Here is a 9,261-nt window from a genome sequence, read left to right on the forward strand (position 1 = left end):
CCTCTATGACCACATATCCTAGGTGTAACATGGTCTAAGATCATATTAGTTTAAGCAAGAGGTATCCTACAAATTAGAGGTTGTGAGATCACTTCCTAGAAATAGAAACTAAATGGGTTCAATTGTCCTTAGCCATGCCTTCTCCTTGGCGGTGTGCATGTTACTAAGAACTGTTCGACCGTGCTTTTTGCTAGTTGCATGGCCTGTATCATCCCTAACATGTTTGATAGCGTATGCATTCCTTCCTCTTGAAGAAATTCATTAATGGTCTGGACATTACCAGTCCTACCTCTGACATTCTGGATAGAGAAAGTCTTAGGACTCCATATTCTATCCACAAAAGTTGTAGTGGTTTTACCCATTTCCTTCAAAACTATGTGATGTTATAACAACCCAGTTAAGTGTAGCAAATAGCAAAGTACAAACACTTTAAATGTGCCACTCATCAATACCCATCACATTGTCACTTCACATCGTGTGTTCACATCAACCCTTATTTTTCTTTCCACCTCTGTATTTCTCTTGACAAAAAAATAAACCAATAGCGGTATAAATGCCAAAAGAAAGCACTCTCACTCCTCTGTAGGGAATACTTCCAAATAGTAGATTATGGCAATCTAGTGGTGAACCAGATTGAACACTTAAAGCAGTTTCTCTGTCAAATCAATGCAATATTCTTTTCCATGGCTTTGAAAGAAGAAGGAGATGAAGAAGAGCCAAGAATATTTGGAATTATAAGTGGACTCGGAATAAGTTTGATCTACCCTACTGACAGATATAATTCTTTCTTCCCACAACAAACAAATGGTGTAGATTGAACTAGATTTTGGATCTGCAACGACCGTCTATTTATTGAGTTTGTCCCTTCGTTGAACCAAATCTTGTACTAAACATGCGCCAAAGTTTCTCAATCATTTATGAGCTCCCAATGAGCAAAAGTATCATCTTTCCTCTTTCCCCCTTCAATTTCTTTAGATAAAATGGTAGAGTACAATAATTGTGATAGTTTTGTCATAGATATTTGTAATTATTATTTAAAAATAAATAAAAACATGTGTACTAATATCAGATCATGTGTACTAATAGTCTATCATTTTTTACTTTTTAAAATTTGTGATTGACCAATTTATGTACCACTCTTGGGAGATTTCATAACCACTCAAGGAACATTTAACCACAAGTATTAGTGTTATTTGGGTGAGCGACTATTGTCACATGAACATGGCGGGTGTCGAGGATTGTTTCAAATTTGAATTGACACTTTTTGACCACTTTTCACTCCATGACTCTAATAGAGAAATCCATGACCCAAAAGTTAAAGCTTTAGCCTTAAGCTCTTCACTCACCTACAGAGGTATACCAAAAAAATTGGCAAAATTTGACATACAATTTAAGAGTTCTAGGTGCGCAAAGTTAGTCAGATGGCTACTAGGTCTTTTACCCAAGTTGCTTATATTTCTAGGAAAAAGTTGATTTTGATTAATTGTACAATTTGAATGCTAGTAATAATAAACTTTATTAATATTATAGTAAATCGATATTGTTGTTGTTATAGTTGTATTTTACAAAAGAGATGAAAGTTCCTTATATAGGTTTACAAAGAAAATGTTTCTAGAAATATAATCATGAATTAAAGATGAAAATAAAAATACCTAATAAACTAAAGACTGACTAAGATGACCATTAAAGAAATATTATAATATTCTAATACTCTCCCTTAATGTTCATTATCTAACTGATGTCTTTTGGTCACAAATTATTCAAAGCATTTTATTGTTGTTGAGACCCTCCCATGATCTCCAAAATGTTAGTGACCAAGAAGCCAAACTTGGCCCATAAAATAATAGAGAAGAGTGGACCCCCTTCTTCAGAATGTTTTGAAACAAAAGACAAGAGCTTGTCACTAACTCTGCCATTGAGATGAGTCTGTCGCAAACCCTCTCAGAATCAACAAAACATCTTATCAGAAATCGTCACAAAACATCCACCCTGATGTTGCATAACAAAGCTATTCTTCCATAGAGATAGAGATAAACATTGAGAATAGCTAGCACAATATTGAGGAAAAACTGGCAAACCCTCCAAACTTCACAGATGAGCATGATGCCCCCACAATCAATTGTAAAAATCACAATTTTTTAAGGAGAAAAACCAAAAAAATGAACATGGTTTTTTAGGTGAAAAATTGATCAAAATCTACCATGATTTTTGAGGTGAAAAATCAATCAAAACTAGACAATACAAAGCTTCACTTTTTATAAGAAAAACGGTAAAACCCACCACCTAATCTTTGAGGAAAAAATGATAAACACAGAAAGGAATATCATGCAATTTTGCGAATTATAGAATCATAAATTTTTAAGGGAAAAATTATAAAAACCCATAAGAAATTTTTTAAGGGAAAAAATTATGAAAACCCATTAGAAATTTTTTAAGGGTGGTAAAACACAAGATTGTGCATGGTAAACCAACACATGCAAGTACATGCAACCTAAAAAATTATAGGTTTTTGTTGCAACCAAGAAATCATGAGATCAAAACACTTAACTAGGCTTGCAATTTCTAGCAAAAATCCCCAAAGATGAACCACAAAAGTTTCATAAAATACCTCTAACAGTTTTTATTTCTAAAAATTGAAAAACAAATTTCTAGAAAATTTTCCAAATTAGAAGAGGCTCAATTTTTTCTTAAAAAATTTGCCTATTTTATGAAATCCCATTGACTTGCTCTGAAACCATAAAAAATAATGTGAATTTTGAACATACTCAAGAAAATATTTCAAAAATTATGAACTAATAATTCAAAAAGAAATAAGTTTTTTTTAAAGAGCCCAAGAATTTTCTCTAATACCATGTTATGGTAAATCCATGTTGTTGAGATGAAAGTTTCTTATATGGATTTACAAAGATAATGTTTACAAAAGAAACAATTGTGAACTAAATACATAAATAGAAACTACCTAATAAACTAAAAACTAAGGTTGGGGTTCTATGGTCTCCCACTTCCTTAAAAATAGAGTGGGTGTTGCTGAGATTTTGTAGGAATATTTGAAAAGGGAAGCAGTCCCATGGATTTATGTGTGAATCTATTTCAGAAAAAATAGCTCCTAAATTCAAGGAAGTTGGTTGTCTCATGAATTTTAAAAATAAAAATTATGTTTCTTCATAAAAAAATTGGTGGGATTATTTCATTTTGGTGGAAAAATGAATAGTAAGTTGTTGAAAAATGACATAATTCTTCCCTAAGGTGGTGGGGCTATTTCCAACCCCACCCCATTTCCACCTACTTGAATTGAGAGTGCTAAAAAGTCAAAACTCCTATTATATAGGAAAAATTACAAATAAACATTTAGCCCCCCTTAAAAAATAATAATGGGGCCACCCGCTCCACAAAAATAGAGTCCAAGCCCATCTTATGGTGTTGAGACTCAAAATTGAAGCCCTGATTTTGAGCACCATCCTAAAAATCAAACCCTAAAAGTGCTTTTAATGCATGTGTACTCGGCTGTCCTTTTGAGGCCTAAGAGGCATTTAATGTTTCTAACACCTTGCATTCAACATATTCACTCATCCCATGAAGATAAATTTCCATTTTGAGTCATTTTGTGAGGTTCCATTTTGAGCAATGTCCAAATTTGCATTTTTGCCCAGGTGTCAAACAATGATAGGAGGCGTAGTTTGCAATTGAATATCTCACACCTAGTAATGTTTCATGACTCCTTTCTTTGGGAGTGTTTATATCCATATTAGATAACCTATATTTTAGATTTTGAGTCATTTTGACATGTTTTGACTAGGTTTTGAATCCCTTGAAGTCGGTCATTTACTGTTGTCATGCTGATGTAAATTGTTCAGAATTCTAAGATGCCATGTTTGACTTATTATAACTTTGGCCTAGTTGAATGAAATGCAAAAATTCCTTTTGCATTGCATTCTAGAGATCAGAGACTTGTTATGTTCCAATTTTGAGCTAATGACAAATCCATTTGATCAGTTTTTAAACGTGATTCCAAATGCAATTTGTAAAGTTTTACTAGTGTCATAAAATGCAGATTGATTAGTACCCCTGTTCATGATGTCATAACTCTGAATCCATGATAGGTGAGATCGAATGGATTGTATAGCTCTACTATGAAAATACTTTAAGTGTGCTAGTTTGTAAGTCTTGACGAATCTATCTGCACACTTTCTTAGTTTCATTCCGCTTGCAAAAACTACCTTTTTGCCAGTATTTCCAGTTTTACAAATCTAACTAGCCCACTTTGACCACTTTCCATTATCGTCCTGTTATTTGTCATGAGCCCAAATCCTAGATTTATACTCCCCTTGTGACAATGAACCAATTCCCTAGCTTTCGTGCCCCTAAGATCAGCTTGCCCTATTTTCAAAACCAAATCCGAACACAATTTATGATTTTCTAACATGTTTGCATATAGGAAGTTCTGAGAAGGCAACTTGGATGGTCAATATCTTTTGACCCTAAAGTCGTCATAAGGTGACATTCAACAATGTAAGAGAATGTGGCGGAAAGACTCAATATCTCTATTTTTAGAGCCGATTGGGTGTTTTGCTCAATTTTTAGAGCCAGTCAAAGGACCCCTTTGCAAAAAATTGAAAAGTTGCAGATAAGAGGTGAAATGAGTTGTAAATGATGGTTCAGTTGTCGTGTTCAATTTTGATCAATACCAGATGCTCTTTAGATTAGTTTGAGATGTCAGTTGCTTGAAAATGAAAATTATTTTTAGCCAGACCCACTTTGGAGTCTAACTAATTTCATCATATTGACAGGATATCATAGGTGTTGGTTATGCCTATAGAAGTTATGATTTTTTACCATTGAGGTGGTTTTGGTTTCTCTATATATGTTATCATTCGATATCATAGTCTTATGTAGAGATTATACACTTTGAGAAATAAAGGGAAATCCTAAGATCCATATGTTTTGAAGTTGCCCTATAAATGTTTCTTCCCATAAGAATGAAATTTAAAACTCCTCCTAGTCCAAGTGAAGCTCTAGCAACTTCATCGAAGGAATTTGAATGCATCAAGGAGATTTAGAGTGTCATATATTCATTTTCTAGTCCAATATCAATTATCTCATTTTTCAGTTCTATGGTGTTTGCCAATCAAATAATTGGAATGATGGATTTGATCCTTGGAGAATTAAATAAATAGGAAAGGTGACCTTTGAAATTTATATGGTTTCTATTTGTCACATGTCTAATGTGATTGAATGGTAGATTTTTTTTTTAAAAGGTCGTGGAAGGATTCTACAAGAAGTCTACCTTCTTGAATCATGGCAGAGGCAACATGCGTATTTTGTTTTTGCAAAGCTTGAGAACGTATGAAGCAGACATAATCTATTGAGATGGCTGAAATGGTGCCTAATTTGAAGGTGTTGTTGGGCTCCCTGCATGTCAAGATCACTCACCATGATAGATGGTACCCAAATCACATTAGTGGAGATCAAAGTGCTCTTCCATATGCCCCACAATTAGCTGGAACATGCGAGTTTGCTACAAGGATGTAATGACACTAGTGGCTAGTTTTATGAGCAAGACACCCATGCATAATGAAGAGGAACCCCACATGGGTAACAAAGAGGAACACACTCATCTCATGATAGGGGTGAAGATGAGAAAGGAGCATCCATGGTAGCAGTGGGTACTTAGCATCTAGGAGCAGAATGGCACAAAGAAAAGAACTCCACATGAGGAGGAAGATGCCTGTAGCCCATGATAAGAAGAGGAAAGGGAGTTCATGGAAATGGGGATCTGTAACAATGTTGACGACACTGAAGGAAAAATTCCACGACAAGACACAATCACAAGTGCAGTCCATGGTGAAGCTAGAAATGAGCTCACCAATTTGGTCAACACAAACCTTCATGAAATATGGTTTATCTGTGTGAAACACATACACGGAATATTGCCTAGATAAGTGACATTCTAAAAGCTTTCCCATGAAATAATGAGAGAGAAGTTGTGTGAGCTATGATGGAGAAGTGTGAAGTTGGAACATGTCTTCAATGTCTTAATCCCACATTCATGCCATGGAAGTTATTTTGTTTTTTAAATACCACATTACACACTACATGACTTGTCTTGAAAGGAAAGTGCTTTTAAAGTGCAACCTCATACAGGGACCCCACTGTGAATGATAGTTGGATCACACCATAGTCAAATTTTGACCAAAAATATGCAGATAAAGGATGATGTGGCATATGCATGGATCTGACAGATGAATGAGATCATGACAAGTGGCAATTCAATGGACAAACCAGGAGATGACATGTGTCCAGGATCTTCAAGCATGGCACGAAGACTAAGGTGCCAACATGGCACAGTGGGACACATGGTAGCAAGATGCATTCTCGCATTATGAAGATGTGTGAAGTTTAACTCATGTGGGGAAGCGCCTACCTACCACATGACAACAGGCACTGGTCGATGTTGACATGGTAGGAGTAGAGGTCTAACTAGTAATAAGACACCACATGGTGGTGAGGTGGAAGGTACCAAATAGATGATGATGTGGAAATGATGAGGCAATCAAGAAGCCCAATAAGATGTTGACACATGACAATGGATTCAGGGACCAATAAAAGGGTGTCATGTGGCAGCCAGTGTCAGATGACTATGTGGCAGGAGGGCCAATCAAAATGTGACACATGTCACAAAAGGTCAAATAGGTTTGACTTAGAGGGAAAATGATGAAAAATTCCAAAAATGTAGAAATTCAATATTTTATTATTTTCTAGAAATTCATGTGCAAAGCTTTTTTTTTTAAAAATAAAAAATAAAAAAGGATGTAAGCTAAAGTTTTAACTTTAGAAAATTTAAATTTTTGAGAAATGAAATTCAATCAGAGAGCCATGATAGGAGTTGGATTTTCAAAATGGGATTCGGGGCATTTCTGATAAGAGAATATAGCAATATTATATATCGCCAGAATCACGATAGAAAGAATTTTCCATTTTTGGAGTTTTTTTTGCACAGGAAGCCATCTTCTCAAGTTATACAACGTTTTGTCCCAGATACTCAGTTACCACATTCAGGTATTGAAGTTCATATTTGATTTCTAGCAAGATGGTGAACTAAATGTGTGTAAAAGGCAGTAAAAATGTAGTTAGGGGCAAATTTTGTCACCTCAAGTCAGTTTAATCAAGGTATTATCAATATTTCATGATGCATTTTAGATATTTGGGCAACACAAGAGTTTTCATCATTCATAAGAGATATTTCCAAGTTTGTTATAGAATAAAGATGAAAATTATATCAAATTTCATGGGTAGAAAGATGAGAGATGTTTTACGATAGCAGGGAATGAAGATTCAAGTGGATAGATGTCACTTCCAGATGAGATCCAGGATTTCATTCCTCTCCTATATTTTTCTCTTTCTCATTCTTTATAAGGGTTGGTTCCAGTTAGTTTGTGAGACCACATTGTTGGATCCAGAATTGTGATTCCACCACATTCTTCAATATGTTTTTCTCTCTTGTATGAACAATAGTAGTTAAGCTAATATAGCTAGTTCTAATCCATTTAGTGGTTTTATGCATTTTTTTACATGCATCTAAATGTATAGTTTCAAAGAAAGGAATATAATGAACAAGAATCTTCTTAGTTTCATTCTGATAGAGATACAACCAAAGACCAAAATGAACACACAGGAAAAGGGAAATATTATTATCAATGAAAAAAATGCCCTATGGGCTTATAATAGTATGATTCTGGAGAAAGAAATCCTCCACACAATACCTTCTCTCTAACTCCACTAAGAACTACCTTTACAATACCAGAAATGTTCTTAAATAGACCCCAATTCATTTATGGTTAGGAATAAATTCTAGAATATGTCAGTTGGCATCCACCAACAAAACAGAAGGTTAGAAAAATCTCGTTAGAAGTCAGTGTAAAATTAGAAGAATCTAAAAATTGTAGTGCAACTTTCGAGAGGCATAACTTTTGAACCAGGACTCCGATTGACAAACCGTTTACATTTTTAGAAAGCTCTTGAAGCACTCTACAACCCTATGGAGGAGCTTTTTTGTCTCCCATTTTTCAACCTCGTAGATGGAAATTTAGTGCCCCAAATCTAACTTTGAAGCGCTCTTAGGAGGTCTCTAGGAAAATTAAAATTGTAATAACTTTCTAATCGCAAAGCCTTTTGACCTGATTCTTTTTTTGAAGCACTTAAATTACAAATATAATTATCCCTCCAACTGACACCCTCTAACTCATCATAATTTTAACTTAATTACAAAATAACCCTTTTTCTACAGTTACTCATATCCCAAGGTGCTTAAGAACTCTAACCTAGAAAACTAATAGTGGAATTGTGAGAGTTGGAACCTTTATTTGACCCAAATGGGTATCTAGAAATAAAAACACATTAAATAGAAGCTATCTCTAAGCATATTTTTGGGTGACACAGGATTTCCCTTACACCATTGGATGCTTCTGCATTAGACACCTAGGGTAGATTGAAAAGTGACCTTGTCACTTTATGGTAGAGGAAAACCCAAATGGGCAACCTCTGCTGCTGATATCCAAGTTGAGTCCTTTGTTGGTTGTCCTTTCCACTTCACCAGGTACTCTTCATACTACCTATTTTTGGTACTCCTACCCACACGACTATCCAAAATCTCTTCTATCTCCTCCTTAGAAGTAGGGATTGGACATGGCTCCAGCATCAACCCCTCATCTGCACTATCATTATGATATTTTGTTAAGTATGAAATGTTGAAGATAGGAGAAATGTGAATCCCATCTGGAAACTCCACCTCATATGCATTTCCCGAGTCATGTTTCTTCAAAATATTGCAAGGGCCAAATTTCTTCATCTTCAGCTTGTTGTAAGTACCCACTAGAAACTGTTCCTTTTGTAAGTATACCATAACCAAATCCCCTAGTTGTAAATCCTTATGTCTCCTCCTTTGATCTTCCCTAGCTTTATACTATTGATTCATCTTTGTAATGTGTGCATGGACCTCCTCATGTAGGCTCTTGACATGTTCAAAAAAATCTTCTGCCTCGGCACTTGTCCTCTCCCTGTGCTCCATCTTCCTTAATTCTGGTGCAGTCCTTGGGCTACTTCCATACACAATTTGGAATGGTGATCTACTAGTACTCTTATTTATAGAATTATCCTAAGCAAATTCTGCTTGTGGTAGAATCAAATCCCATCCCTTGAGCTTATCTCCCACTAAACACCTCAACAAATTGCCTAGACTTCTATTTACCACTTTGGTCTATTCGT

Source organism: Cupressus sempervirens, chromosome 9 (assembly GCF_028749045.1).
Source record: "Cupressus sempervirens isolate cs-2001-9-10 chromosome 9, ASM2874904v1, whole genome shotgun sequence".
Taxonomy (NCBI): Eukaryota; Viridiplantae; Streptophyta; class Pinopsida; order Cupressales; family Cupressaceae; genus Cupressus; species Cupressus sempervirens.